Source organism: Triturus cristatus, chromosome 4_2 (assembly GCF_964204655.1).
Source record: "Triturus cristatus chromosome 4_2, aTriCri1.1, whole genome shotgun sequence".
Classification (NCBI taxonomy): domain Eukaryota; kingdom Metazoa; phylum Chordata; class Amphibia; order Caudata; family Salamandridae; genus Triturus; species Triturus cristatus.
The window spans coordinates 870,182,929-870,208,918 of NC_140586.1; the positions used below are offsets into that span (position 1 = coordinate 870,182,929).

Sequence of the window (25,990 nt, forward strand, 5' to 3'; positions counted from 1 at the left end):
AAATTTTTGCTTCATGCCACACTGTCTACGATACCAGTCATTGATTATGACTCTGCCTATAATATGACCACCCAACTTTGGGGCATATCAGCAAGGGCAATATCGCCTCTTTAGCGGCACTTTTTGCCACTAAAGCGGGAATATTTTTATCGCCATATCAGCAAGCTGTCGCTAACAGCTGTTAGCGACAATTTACTGGCAATAGCGCCCCTTGTCAGCACGCCTCCCATCGCATCGCTGATGAGATGCAAAGGAGGCGTGACTGACAAGACTGCCTTGGGAAAATATCGCTAACCCAGCTTCGTCATATTGACAAGGAGGGTTAGCGATATTTAAAATCACGTTAAGTATGCCTTAACACAGGAATTTAACGTCTGTTAAATTCCTGAATAAGGCATACCTAACATGGGGGGTGGATTCTGTGGCTAGGACCACAGGCCCTATCATCTAGGATATCGCCGTTTTCCACTATAGAAAACGGCGATATCCACACTATCTCTGGAATTTTTATCACCTCGACGATGCGCGTTGTTGATAACGTGCTAACTGGGCGATGAATTCCAGAGATAGCCGGCAATAAAAATGCAAGCGCTAGGCGCGCTTTGCGATGTTTATCGCCGGCCCTTCATAATATGCCCCTTTGTTCCTGGGGTTGGGGGAAGATTGTTTCATCTTTCTTTTTTTTGTCATAACCAATATGTGGTCTTGCTATCTATGTTATTACAATGCACATAGTGCGCACTTCATAAATTGCTACAAGTATAATTGTATCATTTAAATTTTGCAATGCAGCACTGATGTGTATTTGTTGTACCCTGTCCTAATTGAAAACACAATAAAATATGTTTAAGTTGGTATTAGTGACCTACTTCTTCCTCCGTTGTAGTCTGCGTCACCACATCCCGACATAACAGAAAACAGGCAAATTACTGGCAAAGGTGAGAATGCCTCTTCTCTATGTGTTACAATATATTACATTTTAAATAGTACATTTTATGTAATACACTTATTATTTTATCATCTTAGTAAGCTGTTTTTCACTTAGCTACAGCAAGATCTCACATACATGTAAGATCTTTCAAAAATTAAATTGATACTCAACTTTCTCATAGGCCACACTAAGTGAAAGCGCAGAAGTACATACATTTGTAAGGGTGGTCTGACATTGTGATTCAAACACATATTGAATAATTATACACTACTGCATTCACAGGGCGGCATCTATTATATTTTCTGAACGTCAAATATCTGCGAGAGAAAAATGTAGACATCTAAACAGTTCTAAATAAATCAGTAGATTAATTTGTGAATAAAGGACCAAGCGCTAGTGGCAGTAATGCGAAAAGGATCATGGGTATGAATATATTGTACAGAGGATTGTCGGTAAGCTGATATCCTGTTGCACCTTGTCAACGTCATTCAGTAACTAGAGCGGTTCTTCAACACAGAGAACATGACGGAAGAGTCTTTCGGAATTACTTCTGTCGCTGCATCTGGTGGAGGTCGAGTCTCGGCATCAGCTCAACATCCTGTGATTCTGAACAAATCAGTTCATCTGTCACAAACTCTATTAAAGGCGATTCAGCGCAAACCCAATAAATTGATCAGGGATAAATATTCAACAACATCACATACTTTGGCCCATACACATTCACCCAAATCCCTGATGCGCTGGGGTCAAGTTTGTTAAATATACTTCAATTTACTCTTGTTTACTCAGCCACAAAATATTGACAACCTGTACTTTTGCATATTGAACAAATGTTAATCGACTATTTATCTACTTGGTCGATGGACCAGCCAGTTGAAGAGCTGATGGCAATGGAAATTTTCAAAAGACATTATTCATAGAAACTGGCTAAAATACCCACAAACGCTTGGTGAGATTTAATAATTTTTCTAATAATAATAAATGCTCATAGCGATTACATTCATAATTTCAAATACTGAAAACCTCATGAGAGAGAGCAACAATCCAATCATAGTAACAACTGAACTATCATTTCAAATATACGTTGCAAAGAGTGGATAGAAGAAGAGACATTGCATACAAGCAAAAATACATCTATTTAAACCATCAATTTGGACGGGATAGATGAAGAGACAAAAGATTCAGAGACAAGAATACGACTGCAAAATAATTCTATAATGCTAAGTTAGATCAGATACAAACCCAAGGTATCTGTAAGGGGAAACCACCACCCAGGCCTAGGCAGCAGTGGGGGACCCCAGAACAAAGAGTCAGGGATCAAAGACTCAAGAACCAGGACAGGGACAGGACAGGAACAGCTAGGCCTCTCTGCAAACTGACGAACAGCGACGCATCCCTCTCTCTCAGCCACCTTCAGCCTACACTCGCCTCGTGAGTGTTTGATTGGTTCTGATGCTCCGTCCATCACCACCCCCTTTTTTACCGCTTTGTTCGCCATAAGTTGGCCGGGTTTGCTCAGACGTGAGTCCCCTGCTCACTTTGCCACTGGATTCAAGCAAGCCTGGCTGAAGACGGCTGAAATGCCAGAAACCGGTCCTAGGAAGTTTGTTTCCGGTCCAGGGAAGGCATGGCTTGGCAGTTCGGGCTGGACTGTTCCCATGAGGCACAGGGTCAGACTGATTTGCATATGGCCATGTCTGAACTGGGGTGGCAGAGTGGGCTAAAGAACGGTGATGGATCAAACCCAGATCTGTTGACTGGGTGTGAGTGTTTGATTGGTTCTGATGCTCCGTCCATCACCACCCCCTTTTGTACCACTCGCCTTAACCACACCCCTAAAGTACCTATTCTTATACACTAAAACATATTTCCGTCCCACATTTGTTACTAAACTCACATTTTCTAGCTAAGGGATTGGTTAATTTCTAGGGGTGGTATGTCACCTCATGGTGAGATCAGCTAGCTTTGACTACTCCATTGTCTCAATGAATTTGTTAAACAGTCATCAATACCTCTTCTCTCTCATGAGTACACATGTAACAATTTATTGTACATTTTAATACATTCATCGACTACAGGTTCCGTTCCCACGATGTAACTGGCTTTCAAATGTTCTGTCCTTCACCAGGTCAGGCTTTTTCACCTTTGCATAGCAGTTCAGTCACGTGGTCACATGGTTCCTGCTCGCTCCTAATTCCACCCGCCCTCGGTTAGGCAACTTTAAAAGATGGAGGACTCATCCATGACTAAAAGAATGGTAAACGGACATTTTTTAATTATGTGATACTGCAATTTTCACTGTTTACCACCCACTTCAGCTCTACTTCATATTTACGGTTAGCCTAGCATAGCACAAGCAGAAAAGCTGCATTATTTATTAGGTTAAAGCAACACAAAGCTTTTTACTGAATGCACATAACACGGCCTTGCCATGCAGACCTTCTTAATTCGTTCTAAGCACAATATCATTCCATTTACGGTTATTTACGCATTAATTCTAGTTAGTTGATGCATATTTTAAACATGCTTCCCGTGTGTAGTGTAATTGTGCACATTAGTTCATTCCAACACTACTTACTGTTGGTTTGTATTATGGGGGTGTTCATTAGAGCAGGTTTCTTTCGCGGAATCCTGCTCCATCAAAGGATTATATGAAAAATTATGTATCCTTTTTTGTATTGATCATTCTGCCCCTATTTTCTTCGCAGGTCTTGTAGGGGTAGTCTAGAAAGCTTTATTTTAGTTTGTTTCAACCTGTGTCTGTTCTTTTAAGTTTATAATAAAAAGCAGAAGCAATATATTATTGTTATGATTTCCCTCATTTTCTTTTATTTATTGTGGCATAAACATAACAGCCTGGCAGGTAAAATACTGGTCAAATAGCAACCCTACACCACCCTCAGAGCAACAAAAGCATTCGGGCACTCCAGTGCTGGGCACTGTGAAACAGATGAACAAGCGGAAGCTGGCGCGTCCAGCCAAGACCCGAGCAGCTACATGCACATGTGTGTAGTTATTTCCCTGCAGGCACTCGGAAGCCTCCATTTGTGAGTGCCACCATCTGAGAAGAACTCACCCTTGATGACGAGAAAGACCACGTTTAAGGGTGTAATTACTAAGATTTTGCGCCATGTTTGAGCCACAAAAATTACACAAATCAAACCAAAATCTGTTTCCTACAGTTTAGGAGCATATTTATAATTCAGTTGCTAGTGGCAGCCGGCATGGCTCGCGTGTGGTGAGCCGGGCGCAGGGGAGGGGGATGGATGGGGATGCACAATATAAAAAATACAAAAATACAAAATAAACACTTACCTTGCTGACGGACCCGCATCTCTGCTCCTGCTCTGCTTGTGGTACTCAAGGACCAGTAAGCACAGCCAGGTTCCACTGACTAATCACAACGCTGTAATGCAGCATTGTAATTGGTAAACACCCAGTGTAGGAACCTGGGGTCACCAGGCCCTATGGGCGGTAAAGTGGCGCGAACCGGTCGGGCAACCAGAGGGCTATGTGTTAAGCAACCATACACCACACGCTTCTCATGGACTAGGAACACACACAATAAGGGACGCCACACCGTTTAAATTATGCAAATACTTCAAGTTTATCCAAGTATAGCTGGTCAGTTGCAGTTCAGGAAATAACAAGGCGATACATGCATCATAATACCATCGATCAGTAAATACGACAATCTTGGCGATATATATGCAGTGCCTAACCTCATTCATGTACCCACGGCAGATGGCTAAGTGCGGGTGAATATAGCGCTGTGCGCGCTAAGAGAGGTCGTTCCCTGAACAGGCCGTCTAACACAGTACAATACTCGTAATGGGTGACATTGGGTACATCAACATGGAGCCTGTAGCACTGAGCGCTCCTCGTATTCAATGGCACTTGAGTCTGTGAAGCAAGGCATATAAAACAAAGCGTTACTCGGAATGGATGACACGTAACACTTTCAGACGGAACCGCTAACACAACGCGCTACTCGTAATCATGGGCATGTAAATACGTTTGAGCAGAGCACATAGCACAGCGCGCTACTCGTAACCATTGGCGTGTGAATACTGTTGAGCAGAGCATATAACACAACTCGCTACTCGTAACCCTTGGCATGTAAATACTGTTGAGCAGAGCATATAACACAACTCGCTACTTGTAACCCTTGGCATGTAAATACTGTTGAGCAGAGCATATAACACAACGCGCTACTCGTAACCCTTTGCAAGTGAATATTTTTGAGCAGAGCATATAACACAACGTACTCGTCGTACCGGACTCCGAGGCCGTTGCAGCGGAGCCGGTGAAGTAAAAGCGCCTCTCGGGAGTAATGTTAGTCAGTACTTTGGTAGAGGCTTCCAGCGGGGAGTGCAACAGGACTCGAGGAGCAAGTCTCTACGCTCCGGTGCAGTTCGTAAGGCACCGCACTCAGTCTCGCTGAAGGGAGGGACACGGAACGGATCCCTCGGCGGGGTCTCTCCGTCGCGCAGGCAGGGGAGGGGACTCCCGCGGAGGGGACAACCCGGGCCAAGTGCGGTGTGGTTCCCAGACCAGCAGGGGGCGCACCAGGGGGGATCTCGGCCTCCGGGCTTACCTCCGTCTCGGCGTCAGCAGGCGTCCGTCCTCACGACGATGGGGGAACTCGGCCCCGACCTTGCGCGCCTCCTCACACGGCTGCGACGGCAGCGACGGGGCCCCGGGCTTCTCCTGGGCCTCGCGACACAGCAGGGCACTTCTCTAGGCCTCCAGGCCGCGCCGGTGCGTGCGCTGGCTTCGTCGTCGCCAGGGGGGGGCTCAAATTGAGGATGGGGATATGGTGCTCAGCGGAGCACGCTGCCGGGGGTCCCAGACCAGGGCGGGGAGCGCGGGGGTCAGAGCGCTAGCACCTGGTCGATCCCCGGTGGCTTGGCAATCGGCTTAGCATTTAGTTCGATAGGTCAGCTTGGACACGCAGTCTCAGCTCTGGCATTCAAGGCTTACAGCTCGCTCTTGTCATGCAGTCTCAGTTCTTATAGTTAGGTTTCAGTTCTCAGTTGACAGATGAAGTCTTGTGGCGCAGATGTATCTGGGGCCCTTAAGGGGTTCTGTTCCAGGGGGTAGGAATGGAGAGGGCGACTAGATCCTTCCTAGTCAGGCTGGCAGAGAGTCTCTGGGTCCTCCTACTACTGGGCAAGATCAGTGGGATTCACAGGGCACCTCACTCACTTAAGAGGCAGTACCTAAATCCTGTCACTCTCAGAGGCATAAGTCCCTGGCTAGGCCCTACCGCCTACACTCCTGGTGGATTCTTCCAGCTCTGCTTCACCCCAATGGCCAACTCACCACAAAAGTTTCCCTCCTACTCTTAAGTAGCCCTAGGTCAGGTGACCTCTAGCCAAGGCAGCAAAAGTAAAACCTCACCTCCCTTCTAGAAGGTTCCAGCACATTCCAGGAGCTTCCCCACTCTACCTATGGGACAAAAAGGCGGGCTGGTGTCGCAACATTGTTGTGGGTCCCAGCCAGCTCCTGGCAGCTAGGGTGCTACTATGAAAAATGACCACCCTGCAGTAGCAGGGGTCTGTGGCAGCCATCTTGGGAGAAGGGAGCACCTGCACCTTAACACTGATTGGCAATGAAAAGGCGCCCGGAGACCTAGTCCAACATAAAAATGAGGGTGGAAAAAATGAGGCACGATACAAAAATAGACGGGGAGACCACCCTAGGGCTGACAGGTCCAACATGCGTCCCCCCCAGCCGAAAGAGGGGAGAGCTACCCAACCTCTAGGGAGTTCTCTTCACTAAGGCGGAAAAACCTGGAGAGACCGTCAGCATTGGCGTGGTCAACTCCGGGCCGATGTTCCACCCGAAAGTCCATCCCCTGTAGGGAAATGGACCACCTCAATAACTTGGGGTTTTCGCCTCTCATCTGCATGAGCCAGTGAAGGGGGCGGTGGTCGGTCTGGATAAGGAAGTGAGTGCCAAAGAGGTATGGGCTCAACTTCTTCAGAGCCCATACCACCGCGAAGGCTTCTCTCTCAATGGTGCTCCATCGCCGTTCCCGAGGGAGGAGTCTTCGAGATATGAAGGCCACAGGTTGGTTTTGGCCCTCTGTGTTGAGTTGCGAGAGCACCGCACCTATGCCGTGCTCTGAGGCATCGGTCTGTACAATAAATTCCTTGCTGAAATCGGGTGTTGCTAGTACTGGAGCAGTACATATCGCATCTTTCAGCGTATCAAAGGCTTCTTGGCATGCAGCTGTCCATATGACCTTGCGAGGTTGTTTCTTTGAGGTCAACTCCGTCAAGGGTGTCACGATGGTACCATAACCCTTGACGAACCGGCGGTAATACCCAGTGAGGCAGAGGAAAGCTCGGACCTCTGTTTGGGTCTTGGGGGGCTCCCAAGCCAAGATGGTCTCAATTTTGGCCTGGAGGGGTTGCACCTTACCTCCGCCCACCAGGTGTCCCAGGTACACGACAGATCCCTGTCCAATCTGGCACTTGCTGGCTTTAATGGTTAAGCCAGCGCGTTGCAACGCCTGCAATACCTCCTGGAGGTGTTGCAGATGGTCCTCCCAGTTGCTACTGAAGACAGCTATGTCATCCACGTAGGCTGCTGAGAAGGACTCCAGGCCAGATAGTACCTGATTCACTAACCGCTGGAATGTGGCCGGAGCATTTTTGAGCCCAAAGGGCATCACTCGAAATTGGTAGTGGCCCTCTGGGGTGGAGAACGCAGTCTTCTCCCGTGCTCCGTCGGCCATGGCAATCTGCCAATATCCGGATGTCAGGTCAATGGTGCTGAGGTACCGGGCTGCTCCCAGCCGGTCCACCAGCTCATCTGCACGTGGGATGGGGTGAGCATCTGTCTTCGTGACAGAGTTCAACCCCCGGTAGTCCACACAGAACCGAAGTTCTGGCGTCGTACCCGGTGGGGCCGCTTTCGGCACCAACACCACTGGACTAGCCCACGGGCTGCTGGAAGGTTCTATCACCCCCAGCTCCAGCATCTTTGCCACCTCACGCTGGATGCTATCCTTCACTCGGTCGGAGAGCCGGTAAGACTTGTTCTTCACCCGGGGGCTCTCCCCTGTGTCCACATCATGGGTACACAGATGAGTGATTCCAGGCGTGAGGGAGAACAACGAGGCGAACTGCCCCAGGACATGGCGACAGTCCCTCTGTTGCTCTGGGGTCAAGGATGGGGAGAGGACTACACCTTCTACCGAACCATCCTTCTCCTGTACCGCTAGAAGGTCAGGAAGAGCTTCACTCTCTTCCTCTTCGCTCCCATCCGTCACTATAAGGAGAGCAAGCTCCGATCGCTCATGGTGCGGCTTCAGGCGGTTGACGTGGAGCACCCTGAGGGGCTGACGGGGGGTTTTCACATCCACAACGTACGTGGTCTGGCCTCGCCGCTCCACAATGTCGAACGGGCCAGTCCACCGGTCCTGGAGGGCACAAAGCTTCCCAGGTTCCATAACCCACACCTTCTGTCCAACGTCCAACTCGACCGTTCGAGCGTTGCGGTCATACCACTCCTTCATCACGGTCTGGCTAGCCTCCAGGTTCTCTGTGGCTGCCTTCCACAGCTTGGCCATCTGGCTGCGGAACGCCAGCATGTAGCTGACAATGTCTCGGGGAAGCTTCTGCGAAGTCTTCTCCCACCCCTCTTTCACTAAACTGAGGGGACCCCTAACGGGATGGCCATAGAGCAATTCAAACGGGCTGAACCCGACTCTCTTCTGCGGTACCTCCCGATAGGAGAATAACAAGCAGGGGAGGAGGACGTCCCACTTCCGCCTCAAGCCTTCTGGTAGGCTTCGGATCATCCCCTTCAATGTCTTATTGAAGCGCTCTACAAGTCCGTTTGTCTGGGGGTGGTAAGGAGTGGAGAACCGGTAGGTCACTCCACACTCCTTCCACATGGCCTGCATGTAGGCCGACATGAAATTCGTGCCCCTGTCCGACACCACGACCTTCGGGAATCCCACTCGGGTAAAAATTTCCAACAGTGCCCGCGCCACCACCGGTGCAGTGATGGTCCTCAGAGGAATAGCGTCTGGGTACCTTGTGGCGTGGTCCACCAAAACCAAGATGAACCGGTGTCCCGCTGCGGTCGGAGGGTCCAATGGCCCAACAATATCGATACCGACCCTCTCAAAAGGGGTCCCGATCACGAGAGCGGTTCCAACGGGACCTTCAACTTAGTCCCAGTCTTGCCACTAGCCTGACAAGACTTGCAGGTCTTGCAAAAGGTGTCTGAGGCAATCTTCATCCTGGGCCAATAAAAATGGGGGACTAACCGTGCAAAGGTTTTGTCCTGGCCCAGGTGTCCGGCTAAGGGTATCTTGTGCGCTAACTCCAGCAGGAAGGCCCGGTAACATTGGGGGACCACTATGGCCCTCGAAGATCCATGTACCGGCACCCTGGGCTCACTGTATAGGAGGCCATCCTCCCAATACACATGATAACCTCCCAGTTCCTGACTGGCCACTTGGGCTTCGGCCTGCCGCCGCATGCCTTCAAGAGTGGGGCACGCCCTCTGTGCCTGACAAAATTCCTCCCGGGTAGGCCCTCCTTCCACATGCCAGTCAGCAAGGGTCGGCAAGTCCTTCACAGGAACGACATCTACCTCCACGGACTCCGGGGGCACCTCTGCGGCCTCCCCATCCGACTCACGGGGCATGTCCTCCACCACCTTCTTCTTTCCACGTTTGGCTGTGGGTTGGGCCATAATTCCAGGCTCCAACCCCGGGTGAGTTCCATGCCGGGCAGCCATGGACCGCGTGCTCACGCAAGTCCACCCTGGTAATCCCAGCATCTCGGTGTGAGCGTGAAACTCGACATCCTTCCACTTGGTGTGCTCCAGGTCATTCCCTAGCAAACACCCCACAGGCAAGGCAGGGCTCACAGCAACTCTCAATAGGCCTTTGACTCCTCCCCACTCGAATGGAACACGAGCCACTGGATAGTGACTCAAACTGCTGTCAGCCAATACGGCCGGATGGAACTCCTCGGGGACTACTTGGTCTGGGGACACCAGCCGCCGCACGACAGTGGTCATGCTGGCCCCTGTGTCTCTCAGAGCTTCCACCTCCTCCCCATTAATTCTCACCCTCTGCTGATATTTAGCAGTGTTCGGGGGCAGGGACACTACGGGGACCACCTCTCTATCCCCGAGTAAAACCAGCGTCAGGCCTGTCCACTCCCCTTCCCTATCTAAGGGCAGCTCCACCCCAAGAGCTATACTACTTACCCCGGGACTTTTCCCGCCCAATGGGGCTGGGGTTCGCTTGCGACACTTGGGATCTCCTCGGTAGTGTCCAATCTCCCCACACTCATAGCACCGCACAATCCTTCCTGGACCAACGAAACCACCCCACTGGGGCTCCCTAGCTAGTTGTGGCCAGGACCGGCCCCTGGGCCGTCCAGATGTCTCTGGCCCGGGTGATCTCGCGGAGTGGGGGGCAGTAGCCCCAGGCCTGTAGTGCCCGTTGACCACTCCGGTCCTCCTCCTTGCAGTCCTAAACTGCCTCTGGTCCTTCCACACCCTTAGGCTGGCCAGCCTTCTGGGGCGAGGCTCTCCTCCCCCTAACTCTACTTCTGGGGTCCCTCACCCTACCCTGCGAGGCACCCTCAAACCACCACTGTCTCCTCAGTACAGGGCCTTGACCCTTCAACTGATCCCTCAACCTAGGGTCTAAGCCCTTAGGCCGAGCTGGTGCCCGAGGCGAGACCTTCCTCCCTCTGCACCCCCTTCCAGATTTCAGCACCCTCCTAACAGGAAAAGTACCCCTGGAAGTCAATTTCGGGGGGACCCTGTTAGCAGAGGCCCCACCCGCCAGGTCAGGCAACCCCTGAGCCTGGCACCCCAGCCCAGGATCTAAACCCTGCAACTGGGCCAACCCCAGAACCTCAGGAGCGCTGGTTACAGTCGCCCTGGGTCCTCCTGACACTAGGGGCTCCCCTGCACTGGATGGCCCATCGGAACAGCCTAGGCTCCCAACCTGGGGCTCCCTTGCGGAACTCTCCAGGCCCTGAGACTGCGGTTGGGGCACCTCGGGACACCTCCCCGTCTCACGCCTTCCTATAGATAGGTCGTGAGGCCCTACAACCCTCTCTCCCTGGGACCTAGATGGGCTATCTGCCACTTCTCCCACCTCGCTGGGTTGGGAGATCCCTGCACCACCCCTTCATGGTCACCCACCAATGCCTCCTCAGACACCCTGGTGATGTCATCCTGGGGTAAATAAACTTCTAGCTCCTGTGGAGCTTCCGGTATGCTGCCACCAGTGTCCTCACTGGACACATTCATCTGGAGGGCACGCAGCTCCAACTCCTTCATCCGAAGCTAGTGCGCCATCCTCCTCTCCTCCATTGCCCATTTCTTATTCTCTCTTTCCCTTTCTCGTTCATGCTCCAATTTTGCTAATTCCCTTTCTTTCTCATGTTCCAATCTGGCTAGTTCCCATTTTAACCGCCTCTCCTTCCTCCTGTCCTCGTACTCCTTTGGAGACGCGCTCCTCCTAGACCCCGTCCTACTACTGGCCCCAGAACGACTCCCTGGGGGCACATTTTCGGACCCGTCTACATTCAAGATGTCTAGGACTTCCTGGGCGCTCTCCTCCTGAGGTGCATCTGGCGCCTCCTGTCCCTCATCCCCTCTCCCTTCTGGGTGAGCTTCTACCCATGCCCTAATGGCGGTGCGGAGTTCCGGTCCTTTGGCCCTCCGCATCCCAGGCACCCCCATCTCCTGCGCGAACTCCCTTAGTTGCTTCACAGTATACCCCTCGAGGTCAGCTAACCGGAATTCCATTCTGGCAGGTGGGGACCTAGACTCTAAGGAGAAAATTCCTAGGGTGTAGGCAACAGTTAATAGCTAACCAGGCTTCTTGCACTTTCTACCTGGACAGTGGAACCAATAATCCGGCAAACAATGGTTCGTGAGCTCTGGAACAAAAATGTAGGATAGGCGTTTAATTGTGGCGCCCTTCACCTCACGGAAGGGTGCTGTGTGGTCACAGGTCCTAAGGATCCCACCGCTGGCCAACAATGTAGGAACCTGGGGTCACCAGGCCCTATGGGCGGTAACGTGGCGCGAACCGGTCGGGCAACCAGAGGGCTATGTGTTAAGCAACCATACACCACACGCTTCTCATGGACTAGGAACACACACAATAAGGGACGCCACACCGTTTAAATTATGCAAATACTTCAAGTTTATCCAAGTATAGCTGGTCAGTTGCAGTTCAGGAAATAACAAGGCGATACATGCATCATAATACCATCGATCAGTAAATACGACAATCTTGGCGATATATATGCAGTGCCTAACCTCATTCATGTACCCACGGCAGATGGCTAAGTGCGGGTGAATATAGCGCTGTGCGCGCTAAGAGAGGTCGTTCCCTGAACAGGCCGTCTAACACAGCACAATACTCGTAATGGGTGACATTGGGTACATCAACATGGAGCCTGTAGCACGGAGCGCTCCTCGTATTCAATGGCACTTGAGTCTGTGAAGCAAGGCATATAAAACAAAGCGTTACTCGGAATGGATGACACGTAACACTTTCAGACGGAACCGCTAACACAACGCGCTACTCGTAATCATGGGCATGTAAATACGTTTGAGCAGAGCACACAGCACAGCGCGCTACTCGTAACCATTGGCGTGTAAATACTGTTGAGCAGAGCATATAACACAACTCGCTACTCGTAACCCTTGGCATGTAAATACTGTTGAGCAGAGCATATAACACAACTCGCTACTTGTAACCCTTGGCATGTAAATACTGTTGAGCAGAGCATATAACACAACGCGCTACTCGTAACCCTTTGCATGTGAATACTTTTGAGCAGAGCATATAACACAATGTACTCCTCGTACCGGACTCCGAGGCCGTTGCAGCGGAGCCGGTGAAGTAAAAGCGCCTCTCGGGAGTAATGTTAGTCAGTACTTTGGTAGAGGCTTCCAGTGGGGAGTGCAATAGGACTCGAGGAGCAAGTCTCTACGCTCCGGTGCAGTTCGTAAGGCACCGCACTCAGTCTCGCTGAAGGGGGGGGACACGGAACAGATCCCTCGGCGGGGTCTCTCCGTCGCGCAGGCAGGGGAGGGGACTCCCACGGAGGGGACAACCTGGGCCAAGTGTGGTGTGGTTCCCAGACCAGCAGGGGGCGCACCAGGGGGGATCTCGGCCTCCGGGCTTACCTCCGTCTCGGCGTCAGCAGGCGTCCGTCCTCACGACGATGGGGGAACTCGGCCCGACCTTGCGCGCCTCCTCACACGGCTGCGACGGCAGCGACGGGGCCCCGGGCTTCTCCTGGGCCTCGCGACACAGCAGGGCACTTCTCTAGGCCTCCAGGCCGCGGCGGTGCGTGCGCTGGCTTCGTCGTCGACGGGGGGGGGGCTCAAATTAAGGATGGGAATATGGTGCTCAGCGGAGCACGCTGCCGGGGGTCCCAGACCAGGGCGGGGAGCGCGGGGGTCACAGCGCTAGCACCTGGTCGATCCCCGGTGGCTTGGCAATCGGCTTAGCATTTAGTTCGATAGGTCAGCTTGGACACGCAGTCTCAGCTCTGGCATTCAAGGCTTACAGCTCACTCTTGTCATGCAGTCTCAGTTCTTACAGTTAGGTTTCAGTTCTCAGTTGACAGATGAAGTCTTGTGGCGCAGATGTATCTGGCGCCCTTAAGGGGTTCTGTTCCAGGGGGTAGGAATGAAGAGGGCGACTAGATCCTTCCTAGTCAGGCTGGCAGAGAGTCTCTGGGTCCTCCTACTACTGGGCAAGATCAGTGGGATTCACAGGGCACCTCACTCACTTAAGAGGCAGTACCTAAATCCTGTCACTCTCAGAGGCATAAGTCCCTGGCTAGGCCCTACCGCCTACACTCCTGGTGGATTCTTCCAGCTCTGCTTCACCCCAATGGCCAACTCACCACAAAAGTTTCCCTCCCACTCTTAAGTAGCCCTAGGTCAGGTGACCTCTAGCCAAGGCGGCAAAAGTAAAACCCCACCTCCCTTCTAGAAGGTTCCAGCACATTCCAGGAGCTTGCCCACTCTACCTATGGGACAAAAAGGCAGGCTGGTGTTGCAACATTGTTGTGGGTCCCAGCCAGCTCCTGGCAGCTAGGGTGCTACTATGAAAAACGACCACCCTGCAGTAGCAGGGGTCTGTGACAGCCATCTTGGGAGAAGGGAGCACCTGCACCTTAACACTGATTGGCAATGAAAAGGCGCCCGGAGACCTAGTCCAACATAAAAATGAGGGTGGAAAAAATGAGGCACGATACAAAAATAGACGGGGAGACCACCCTAGGGCTGACAGGTCCAACACCCAGGCTCCCCTGACCAATCAGAATGCTGCTTTGCAGCGTTGTGATTGGTCTAAGCGTGCTGGTTCGACGCTCAGCCAGGGAATGGGGACCTGGGCATGTCTCCATGCAGACTGTAATGAAGCCTGCATAGAGAACAGGGAAAGTGCGCATGACTGTTTTGGGCGGCCCGAGAGGGCCGGCTAACAGTCATGTGCACCTAGGAGTGGGCAAACCACTCATCCGCTTCCCTGCTCCGAGAGCAGAGCAGCCCCGTCCGCCCACCCGCAAAGCAGTACAGACACCAGTACTGACAGAAACATAAAATAATAATAACTTAAAGTTATTATCATATTATGTTTCCTTTACTTTGCACTGCTTGAAAGCATTGGGGCGACAGTCCTCCGCCCCACATTTACCACACATATCTAGAAAGGGAAAGTGTCTCTGTTATCCGTACCTCATTTTCTACTTGACAAGCCACAGCGCCATTTTCAGGTAATTGACCCTGTGGGCACCACAAGGTACCTTTTGAAGAAATCAGCCGATATACCACGTGTGAACTTACTTAATTTCCCATGGTTACCCTTGGAATGGTGTGGATGGTTCCCATTGGAGAAGGGGAGAGCAGCAATGGCAGCGTTACGCAAATTTGGTATAAGTTGAATGGGTGATTTTTTCACTGATAAGATGTTTGGCGACTGGGAGCAGATGCAGATGCAAATAGACAGCCCAATCTTATTAGTGCAATTTCACTATTAACGTGCACGTCATGCCTTGCGTAGCTTGTTGGATGATGAGTTGACTGAGCCACTGGAGCTGGAGTCCCTCACTTATCTATTACAAGAGCAAATCTCCCCAATGGGCAGTATCGATATTATATGCTTTCGCACTGGAAAGTAGGCGCCCTGGCTTCCCTAAGGCTTGTAGGGAATGGCAAGATGACCTGAGCATAGACGTAACTGAGAAACAATGGTCTTACTGCTGTTCGGTGATCAACACTGTCTCGCTGAATGGCCGTAATTGATTGGTACATTTCAACTATCTTATTCAAGTATATTACACTCCGACTCGATTATTTAAATATGGCTTGAGAGATGAATCCCGATGCCCGCATTGTGGTGCAGAGGACTCTGGCTTTGCACACGTGACGTGGTATTGCCCTGGTGTGCATCACTTTAGACTAGCAGTCTTTAAAACACTGGAGAAGATAATGGGTGGTCCACTGGCCAGTACACCACTGCTGGCATTCTTGGGCTATGACTGTGATGTGCCAAAGCCTGTCTGGCGACTTGTGGCGCTAGGTCTTTTGTTGGTGAAGCATAGAATAGCAATGAGATGGATGAAGGGGCCCCTGCCTACTGTGTCGGAATGGCACAATGATATGACATATTGCAATACACAATCTGACGCTTATCAAGCACTCCTGCCACCCGCAGTCGCACAAGAGATATCTGGGGCCCATATCAGGCGTATTTGTTTCGTATGAGTGAAGTTGCTGAGAATGGGGAGAATCAAGGAGATGATCTGTGAAAACTTGATAATGGATCAGGACAGTTGTGGAAATGATTGCAGGATGGCGCGTCTACTATGCTGTGTTGTGTGCCAGCAGTGTGTTCCTGGGGTTTTCCTTTACGATAATTGTACTCTTAAATGGCTATCATTAACAACATTCCATGTTTTAGTTCCTATTAAATAGATATGATTTTCTAATCACCCTTTTTTGCTCTCTTACCATACTCTTACCATACCCATAATGTATTTGGAAAGTCTCACAATGTGTATATCATGTGATTGCTCTGTGCTTTGAGTGCATACTTATTTATTCATGCTATGTTGCTCACTAATATAAAATGAGAATAAAGTTTTTAAAAAAACACTTAAGTTTCATACCATGTTATTATTTCTGATTGTTTCCAACAATTTATTTTTGTGTTCTATAATGATTGAAACCTTAAATAAAGCTTCATGGTTTTGATTAAAATATCTGTACATTTTTATTGTAAAACCAAATGTGCTTTACATTTAATTCTGAAATTTATTGAGTTGTCCTGAATTACCAGATCGATTGAGGAGCAACAAAATCCGAAGGGGATTAACACCTCTCCCATTTCACCAGTAGTGCCTTACTTGGACATTTGGAGAAATGCGCTACATCAGTTTTCTGGTAGCAAAGGATGGTTAAAACTGGACCTGAATAGGTTAATTGGATTTGGATGGATCTTTATGGTACAGAAAATTAGATCCCAAAACTAAATTGTCCCTGATTTCTTTTACACTCCCGAATTCCAATGGTTCTGTGGGTTTAATGGCAGAGTTCCATTGTTCTTGAATTTGATCCATAAATTGAGGAGGAGTGAGTATAAGTAGGGTGATCCATCATGGTAAATGGTCCTATTGAAAAACATTTATTTCAGGTTTTGCAAAGCGCATTGTGGGATTTGTAGTACAGGTTTTTGATGTCAATGAGAAATGTATGAAGGGTGTGAGCACTTTGGCTTATGCTGCTTTGATGTGTGGAAACGTAGGGTGTTTGGTTATTGTGATTCTGATGCTTTTGTCCTATTTTTGAATTTCTTTCTGGTGTTTTCCAAATTGTGTTTAAGAGGGCTATGTGTCTGTGATGAATGTTTTGGTGTTCATTGGTGTTTATCGAGTGCAACTTGAACTTGAACTTGAGTTGCGCTTACTCAATGTCCAAACTGTTTCAAGGAAGGCTGTGTGTCCATCACTAAATTATAGAGTTTATTCATGTCTTTTGGTCGCATTTGTTGTGATTTATGTGCTTCTTGTTAAAATGTAAGGTTTTGGTTATCACATTCCATTGAAAATCCAGAATCTCTTCATTTAAACATCTTACTGGTACGTGTCTGCCATGTGATTGCAGCAATCAGGTCATATGAATGTTAAAACCAAACGTAATAGTTCAGACAATGGTGATATTGTTTGATATGTTGACAATAAATCCACCTAGTATGTTAAAAAGAAGAATTTGCATTTCTTGTATCACAGCTGATCAAGATGGGAGAGGCATGCACCTGCCGACAAGGATACTGTTTACCACAGTATTATCAGCTGGTCCTTCCAGATCATCCATTCAAACTCATACCCCTACTTCCCGGGATGACCGCCACCTGCTCATAACTAGTATCTTAAGAGTGACAGATTCTGTAATGTCATGGAATGTCATCATTACATTCCGTCTTCTGGGACCCTCTGGGATTTTGACCACAGTTGATTTGTATAGAATTGATATAGAGCCAAGGGATCTCACTGTTCGACCCAGTCGCATGAGTTTCTAACCTACAGATCCATCGTTGCTTGCATTTAGGAAGTAAAGTCTTCACATTTTTATCATTTTTAGGGCTATTGGGTTTGTCAAGTTCAATCCACATCAGATCATCTATTGCTTAATCTTTATCCAGGAAGTGTGTAGTTCATTTTGTCATCACAGTTTTACAGCAATGATTACTTCTGTGTTCTGAGAGTCCAAGGATATTTTGGGCAAATACTCAATGTTCTTTGTAGTATCTGTGAGATGTCACTTGCTAGAATTCCCTTAGGGGCAGTGTCCTTTTTGAAGTGGAAGGCCCCACGCTGTTGGTTCTACTTGTTTGGTGTGTGTACAAGTACATTCCTAAAATTGGTACTTTTCTTAGACGAAAAAGGACACTAAAGAAATAAGTGGCCATCGGCCTAAAATATCCTTCAAGACTCGGTCATTTTACAACATGTAACTCTGAGAATGTCATATATTTGATTACATGCCCTTGTGTGCTTTACTATGTGGGTATGACGATGAGAAAGGTGATAGTGAGGATGTCAGAAGAGCAAAAAATATAAATAAATTGACGACACAATTAACCAGACAGTTCCTGGACTAAAATCACAAAATTGCCGACCTGAATTGGATTGTACTGTCTGAGATGAAACCACACTCATGCTTAGGGCCATATGCGAAGAAGGGGAGCAGCTTATCTCAATAAAATGGGCAACATTTACCCTCAGGCTGCCCAGTAGAAAATCCAGAAGTGAGAAAGGTCCTGGGACCCATATTCAAATGCTTCAAGTAACTCATTACAAGCAAGCACAAATTGAGTAATGAAAAATGTCATTTGGAACACCAGTGACGGTCTAAATAATGGAAGCACTTTTGGGAGGAATCTTATCTTAACTAATTTCAGTGCTGAAGTGTTGATTAAATATCTTAACTAACTCCTTATTCACGAAGACATAGGGGCATACCAGCAACAACCGGCGATAATTATCGCCAAGCGCACTTACCACTAGGATAATTATCGCCGGCTAGCGTGGATTTTTATCACTGAGATAGCGTGCTATTAGCAACGCTTATCTCAAAAGCGATAAAAATCCTCACGCTAACTGCCTAACGTGAGATTATCACTGGAAACCCAGCGATAATCTCACGCAATGTGGCGTTAGCTTGTTGATAGGTCCTCACAAACTTAGCCATGATATCCACCTTCCATAGGCTATCATGGCTAAGTCAGTCCTGAAGCAGGCGTAAAGAAAGTAGCGATAACAGGGGTTATCGCTACTGTTCTTGTCGCTATGCTTCATAACGTGGGGCTTGATGATAGGAGAAATGAAACTTAGCGACATTTCTCCTGTCATGTCAGGTCAGGAAGGCCCACTTTGCATCTCATTAGAGATGCAAAGCTGGGCGTTAGGAATTCCCACGCTAACACAAGTTTTCACGCGTTAGCATGTGCTTGCTAATTAGGCGATAAAATTATCGCCGCTTTTCGGCCGAAAATGGCCGCAAAAGCGGCGATAATTCTATCGCCTCGCCTTGCTGATATGCTCCATAATTTCTTTTGCATACATGCCTTTGTCCTTCAGTCAGTGCAATGTCCAGGCACCTTGCCTGGTCTGTGATCCCCGCATGTGTATAGTTGGGAAAACCCTTAACTATCGTCTTTCTTGTTTGTACATATAAATGTTATCCTGAACCCTCAAACCTGTTAAATTGTGAATACTGGTATAACTGGTTTATTGGAACAGCATGTGGCCATATCTGAAAGGAGCAGCCATTTGTGCAAACAGTGGAATTGCAGCCGATGCACTATTTGGTGCATAACCAGCTCTGTATCGAGCACACAAAAGAGGCTGGCAGAGTATCTTTGGCACATACTTCTGTTTACCTTAAATTGTGCTGATGACAGACCATTTACCAACACCGAGGCCTTCAGATTTGAATACATTTTCACAGTCACATATACAAATAGTTTAGGAACTCCAAATTATTCAATGACTGTTCCCTAAAAATCCCACTCAACTCAATAAAATGGGACTGTTAATATAAAGGCTGATACAGTAGGTTTATAGCAATAAAATGAGCTAGAATTAATTGTGGTGGTCTTGAATGTCCAACAACTGGGGACAGGAAGTGGGTCTGCACATAGTTGTCAATGGATGGGTTTAAACCCAAACAATCAAAAGAATTAAGGGGTTATTTTAATTTAGTGACACAGACCCGTTGTTCCTCCAGGGCGACAGAATAAATTACTCCGTTGCCCTGGTGGAGGGACGGCCCAATACATTTATGAATGACCGCCAAACTGGCATAATTTCACGGCAGTCGCTGTCAATGGATTTTTCTATTTGGCGCAGAACTTCGTCAGCAGGACAGAGCCCTGTAGCAAACAGATTCTATTACAGGACCGGAGGCTTCGGATTATGCTTTCTCTTTCTATTTATTGCAACTCACAGCAGCCAATGAAAACATTTTATTGTGTAAATAAACTACATTTCCCATGATGCATATTTTGCACATCACATCCTGAAAGACCCTATAAGAGCCACCATAACCGGAAATCCTCCTCTTTCTTTGCTGCTCACGCAGAAAGTTAAGTGATCAATGATTTACTTCACTATTATGCTTTATAAGGCCTAAATAATGCATGTGTTGCAATTTTGATGGATTGATGTGCTTCTCTTGTCCGCGCGCGCATCGCGCTGTGCTAATTATATTCACTTTATGGTTTCATTCCATATTGTGCGCGATCACGCTGTGCGTTTATTTCTTGGAGCGCAACTCGCGCTGAGTGCTATACTCGAAGCGCGACTCGCGCTGGGTGTATTCTTCATTCCTTCAGGCTAGCGCGATCCCCGCGCTATGGTTTGGCCTCAGACGCTCCGCCGATCACGCTGAGAGGCGCTCATTGTATTCTGACTGTAGGCGTCCCGAGGGATCAAAATTGGGCTTTTTCGAGGCTCTGGGGTACCGCGCTGCTGTCGGCAGTGCCCAACGCCCACAACTGACGCTACAGGCCCCCCTAATAGTCGTTGCATTTGTTCTTTGAGAGCATTGTAGATTCGACGTGCGTAGCCCAATTGGGCTATTTTCTTGTAGGATTGGGCTACGCACATCGTTTATTCCCTGGAATTGTTCCAAAGCTTATTAGCTCGGCATAATGTATACTGGAGACACCCTGCTTTACGCCTGAGGGGGCTGCAAGAAATATCTGGCCTTGGAGTGAGCACAAACTCCTTAGAACTTGTCTCTTGGCTCTCGTGAGCCCTTTGGGCTGTATGAACTCTTATACAGCTTTGCTGAGGAGCTAGGTACGCTTATTTATCTGTTTTGTGGGTTGGCTCCCCCTGCTACTCCTCTACCCTATCCATTTGTGTTTAATTCTACCTAACAATGGATGAGTGGGTCAGTTATGAGAATGATAACTTATATGAGGAGGAAGTGTCTACCCCTTCCTTGGAGGATAATATTTTGGAAGCCCTAGATGCTACCGTCCAGGAGTCCGTCAATAAGGCCGTTTAAAAAGCAGTCCCTGGGACTGTGCAGCAGGGATTGGCTGCTGCATTGAAGCCGATAACTAAACAGCTAGAGCGCTTTGCCAAACGTCACAGCTTTACTTCCCCAGTTGATCCAGATAAGGACACCACAGTTGGTGGGCAGCAGTCCAAGTCTTGGCCCCATGCTGACGCTCTCTCTACTTTGCCTCCTGCCGGTAAGACCAAATGTCCGGACACTGATACGGACACTGACACCGATACCACAGGGACTGACACCCCTGATGAGGCTCCCCCGAAAAAGAAAACTAAGAAGACTAAACACATGGAGCAGGACTTATCCCAGACTATGCCTACTCCATTCACCTTCAACCCGGCAGACATAGTCCATCCTAGGTCTTCGGACTGGGCTCCCGCACCTGAAGTCGCAGCGTACTTGCATGACAACCTCCGGCGGAGTTTTGACAAAGAGGTGCGCAATAGATTGCGTTCTGAATGCCCCAGACCTGATATTCCAGGCAAGGTTGTGGATACCCCGGACATAGACACAAGCCTCCTTACATTCCTCAAGAAGTTCACCAAGGACCCACAGAAAAGTATTGATCGGGCCTGGCGGGGCTGTCAGGACAAACTCCTGGATGTGGCAGGCTCTCTCGCTAAGATTCTAGAAATGGCCCTGGAGGCGCAAAACTCGGGCACTGCGGTGGACCCAGATTTACTAGCAGAGTGGACCCAGCGGGCCATATGCCTACTTGGCAATGCGAATTGCACCCTATCTACAGAAAGACGCAAGTTGCTCCTTATGCGAATGGACTCCAACCATACTGAATTGGCGGCACAGGAACTGGGGCCCCTGGCTGAGGGCAATCTCTTCGGAGAACGCTTTGTCAAGGATGTCTCCAAGTACGTGGGTACGTTCACCTCGCTGGATAAGGCCCAGTCTGGCATCAAGCGAGTCTTTCAGGCTGGCCTTTTTCGAAGGGCCGGGCGAGGCAGAGGACGCTCGCAAGGCTGTCATTTCTCCCAAGGTCCTCAACGAGGAGACTACAGAAGGGGCCAGGAGAGTGGGACTCCATTCGTGGAGGAACCTTCTATCCGACCGGACAACGTTTCAACCAGAGGTGTTTCCACAGAGGTGGCCAACGTGGAGGCTTCCAAGCCCCAGACTCTGCAGGTATGTGCCCCCAACAGTTTTCTAATACCATTGGGGGGTCGCACTCAGTTTTTCTATCACAATTGGTATCGAATTTCTCAAGATGCGTGGTTTTGCAGACGATTCAAGGGTTCCACTCAGATTTCTATCAGACTCCCTATCAGGCCAAAAGACCCAGTCAGCTTTCTTTTTCCCAACTAGAATGCGATTTTATCGATTCCGAACTAGAAGAATTGCTGCAGAAACACACAATAGCGTATTGCAACAAGGGCCCTCGCGGCTACTGCAGCAATATTTTCTTAGTGCAGAAGAAGGGCGGAGGTCACAGGTTAGTTTTGAATTTGAAGGAGTTCAGTCAGTTTATGACTTACAAGCACTTCAAGATGGAGGGCATCCATCGCTTGGCGGATCTTCTCAAAGAAAGAGACTGGATGGTTCGGCTGGACCTGAAGGACGCCTATCTGTCAATACATATCTTTCCTTTTCATCGCCGTTTCCTCCAATTCCATTGGCGGAATCAATAGTTTGAATATTTGGTCCTTCCTTTCGGGCTCTCCTCAGCACCATGGTGCTTCACCAAGGTGATGAAACCAGTGATAGCTCACCTACGAGAGCAAGGTGTTCGCATGACAGTTAATTTAGACAACATACTCATCATGGCACAATCTCCCACACTAGCTGTACAACACTTACAACCGACCATAGCTACTTTGCAAAACCTAGGTTTCGTGATCGTGATCAACAAAGCCAAATCAGCTCTGGCTCTCTCTCAAACTATGGACTTTCTAGGGTTCGTCATAGATTCTCGGTCGACACAATTGAGTCTTCCCCGCTCCAAACTGAAAATCATCAGGAACGAGCTCACTGCGTTGTTATCCAAACAGACAGTCTCACTCAGAGTACTTGGATCGTGGGTCTTCTGGCCTCATCCATTCAAGCAATCTTTCCGGGCCCTCTCCATTATCGGGCCCTTCAAAGGTTAAAGATACGGCATCTTCAAAAAGGCCTTTCTTACACGGACCTTGTTCCCCTCTCTCAGGAAGCAAGGGAAGAGATACAGTGGTGGTTAAGTCACGTAGAGGCGTGGAACGGCAGGGCCATTTTCTGCTCTAAACCAGAGGTAGTTATAGAATCCGACGCCAGCTGCTGGGGCTGGGGTGCGCGTTGCGGAGATATCTCCACTGGCGGGCGATGGTCCCTGCACGAACTCGATCTTCACATCAACTGTCTGGAACTCTTAGCGGGATCGTTCGCGATCTGGACTCTATCTCCCAGAGATCTCTCATGTTGCATCCTTCTTTGGATGGACAACATCTCGGCGGTACGGTACATCAACAAACTGGGAGGCACGAGGTCCCATCTGGTTGCGGAAATAGCGAAGGATTTCTGGCACTACTGTCTGAATCATCAGATAACGGTAATTGCCGAGAATATCCCGGGGCAGTCGAACATTGTAGCGGACTGGAACCCCCGGCATCTCAGGGATTACAGCGATTGGTAACTCCAACCCCCGATAGTCAATGGTTGCAAGCGATCTGGGGCAGTTGTGAGATCGACCTATTTGCGTCCAGACTGAATCGGCAAATGGAGAAGTTCTTCAGCTAGAGACCGGATCCGTCAGCTCTGGCGACGGATGCGTTTTCACAGGACTGGTCCAAGGGACTGAGTTATGCCTTTCCCCGTTCATATTAATTCCCAGGGTGAGATTTTGGTGACACCCTTGTGGAAGTCGCAGCCTTGGTTCCCAATATTATTGGAGATGAGCTGCGACTGCCCCAGAATGATCCCATCATTCTTGATGACACTCCAGAGCCCTCATGGAGAAATGCACCTGATAATGTTAGCGGCCAGTTGTCTCTGATGGCCTGGAGACTTTCAGGCAAAGATGGCAACTGCCGGGACTTTCGGACGCAGCTGCGTCCTTCATCAACCAAGCCTGGGCCCTTTCTACCAGTAAACAATATTCTTCAGCCTGGAAAGGCTGGGTTTGTTGGTGCGTGGAACAACACGTTGATCCCGTGGGGGCGGAGTTACCCCATGTTGTAAATTTCCTGTCTGAAAAGGTATCAAAGGGTTTGACGTACCGTTCAGTTAACAATTTTAGCTCGGCCATTTCAGCTGGCCATTCTCAGGTGGACGGCAAACCAAAAATTATTAAAAAGGTATTAGGGTAGCGAATCCTCCTAAACCTAAGTATTCCTCTCTGTGGGATGTTCTCTAGTTCTTTCCTTATTTGACAAATGGCCTCATAACAACATGTTGACCCGGAAACAACTATTGTGTAAGTTAGCTATGCTTTTATGCTTATCTGCCTGTCGGCGGGCCTCCGATGTCAAAGTTCTGGACCTTACAGGTAGAGGGTCATATTATCAAGAGACATATCGCAGCTTTTTTGGCACATAGCGCTGAAAAAGCGGCGATTTTTGTAACTCACTATTTACAAGGACTCGCTAACAAGCTTTAACCCGAGTTTCCTTGAGTTAGCTGCCTTTTTCTTTCTACTTTGCATGTCACCGATATTTATCGCTAATGACATGCAAAGTAGGCCTTCCTCACCTAATCCTCATGGAATCCGTCGCCAACACAACATCGCCCTATTAATGCAGGTCAAGCGATAAAAAAAGCCGCACTAACCACAGTAATCGTCGTAATTTAACACCTGCTTCAAACTTGACTAAGCTATATTCACAATGGGAGGTGGATTGACATGTTAAGTCCACACTCTCCTATCAGCAAGGTTTTCAATAGCGCACTAACATTATCGCTGCTTTTCTCACGCAAATGCCAAATATCGCCGTCTATCGCTGGAGTGTACATCGCCATTGTGCAAAGCGTTGCTAATACGCCACTAACTAGGCGATGTACTCCAGCGATAGACGGCGATAATGTGAATCACGCTATGCCCCTTAGCATTTACTCTGGAAGGAGTTTCCTTTAACATTACAGCCAGAACAAAAACGTTGTCAAGAAGTGTTGAGTATCATGCTTTCCCTGGTAATGCAAAATTATGTGTGGTTCAATGTCTAAAAGCTTATGAATAATGTACAAGAGCTATACGACCTGATGGTGTGGTTCAATTGTTAATTGCTCTGCAAAAGCCTTATAAACCAGTCTCTGCGGCTACTATAGCCAGATGGCTAAATGATATCACGAAAAAGGCGGGTATTGATACCCAGGTGTACGGTGCGCATTCTGTGCGTGGAGCTATGGTCTCCAAAACCTTTATGTTGGGTTCCACTGTCCAAGATATCATGCAATCTGCTGATTGGTACTCTGAATCAACTTTTAAACAGTTTTATTATAAACCGGTGGGTGATATAGCTTCAGTTGTGTTTGATAAGCATTAAACTAGCATAATCCGAAGTCTCCGGTCCTGTAATAGAATAAAAAATTAGCTAGCATTCACGCCAAGTATTTTCAATTTAATTGAGGACAAGGAGGCGAGGATTATCCCACCCGGTTATATTACAAGAAATGTAAGGTTTACCATCCGTATGTATTTATATTCTGTCTAAGCAGAAGTTACGGGATTTTTCCTGTGTTTCATTACTTCCAGGTACTGAGAAGAAGATGGATTAAGAGTACTTCTGGTTAAAAAGACATCACTTTCCAGTTGGTTCGGTTCTTCCACGTTGGAGGATGTTTTTGGACTTAAGTTATTGTTATTGGACTTTTACTGTTCGAACAAAGAAAGAGGAGGATTTCCGGTTATGGTGGCTCTTATAGGGTCTTTCAGGATGTGATGTGCAAAATATGCATTATGGGAAATGTAGTTTATTTACACATTAAAACATTTTCAAAGGCTGCTGTGAGTGCCAATAAATAGAAAGAGAAAGC

General features: G+C 48.5%; 1 long non-coding RNA gene across 1 annotated transcript in view; it reads right to left on the minus strand.

Moving 5' to 3' along the window:
* Positions 1-1,881: 1,881 nt before the first annotated feature.
* LOC146835284 (uncharacterized) overlaps positions 1,882-25,990 on the minus strand; it is a 42,653-nt gene continuing 18,544 nt past the window's right edge. Inside the window, exon 2 of the long non-coding RNA XR_014960404.1 lies at positions 1,882-3,177. This is a non-coding gene — a long non-coding RNA (uncharacterized LOC146835284). The remainder of the gene's footprint in view (positions 3,178-25,990) is intronic.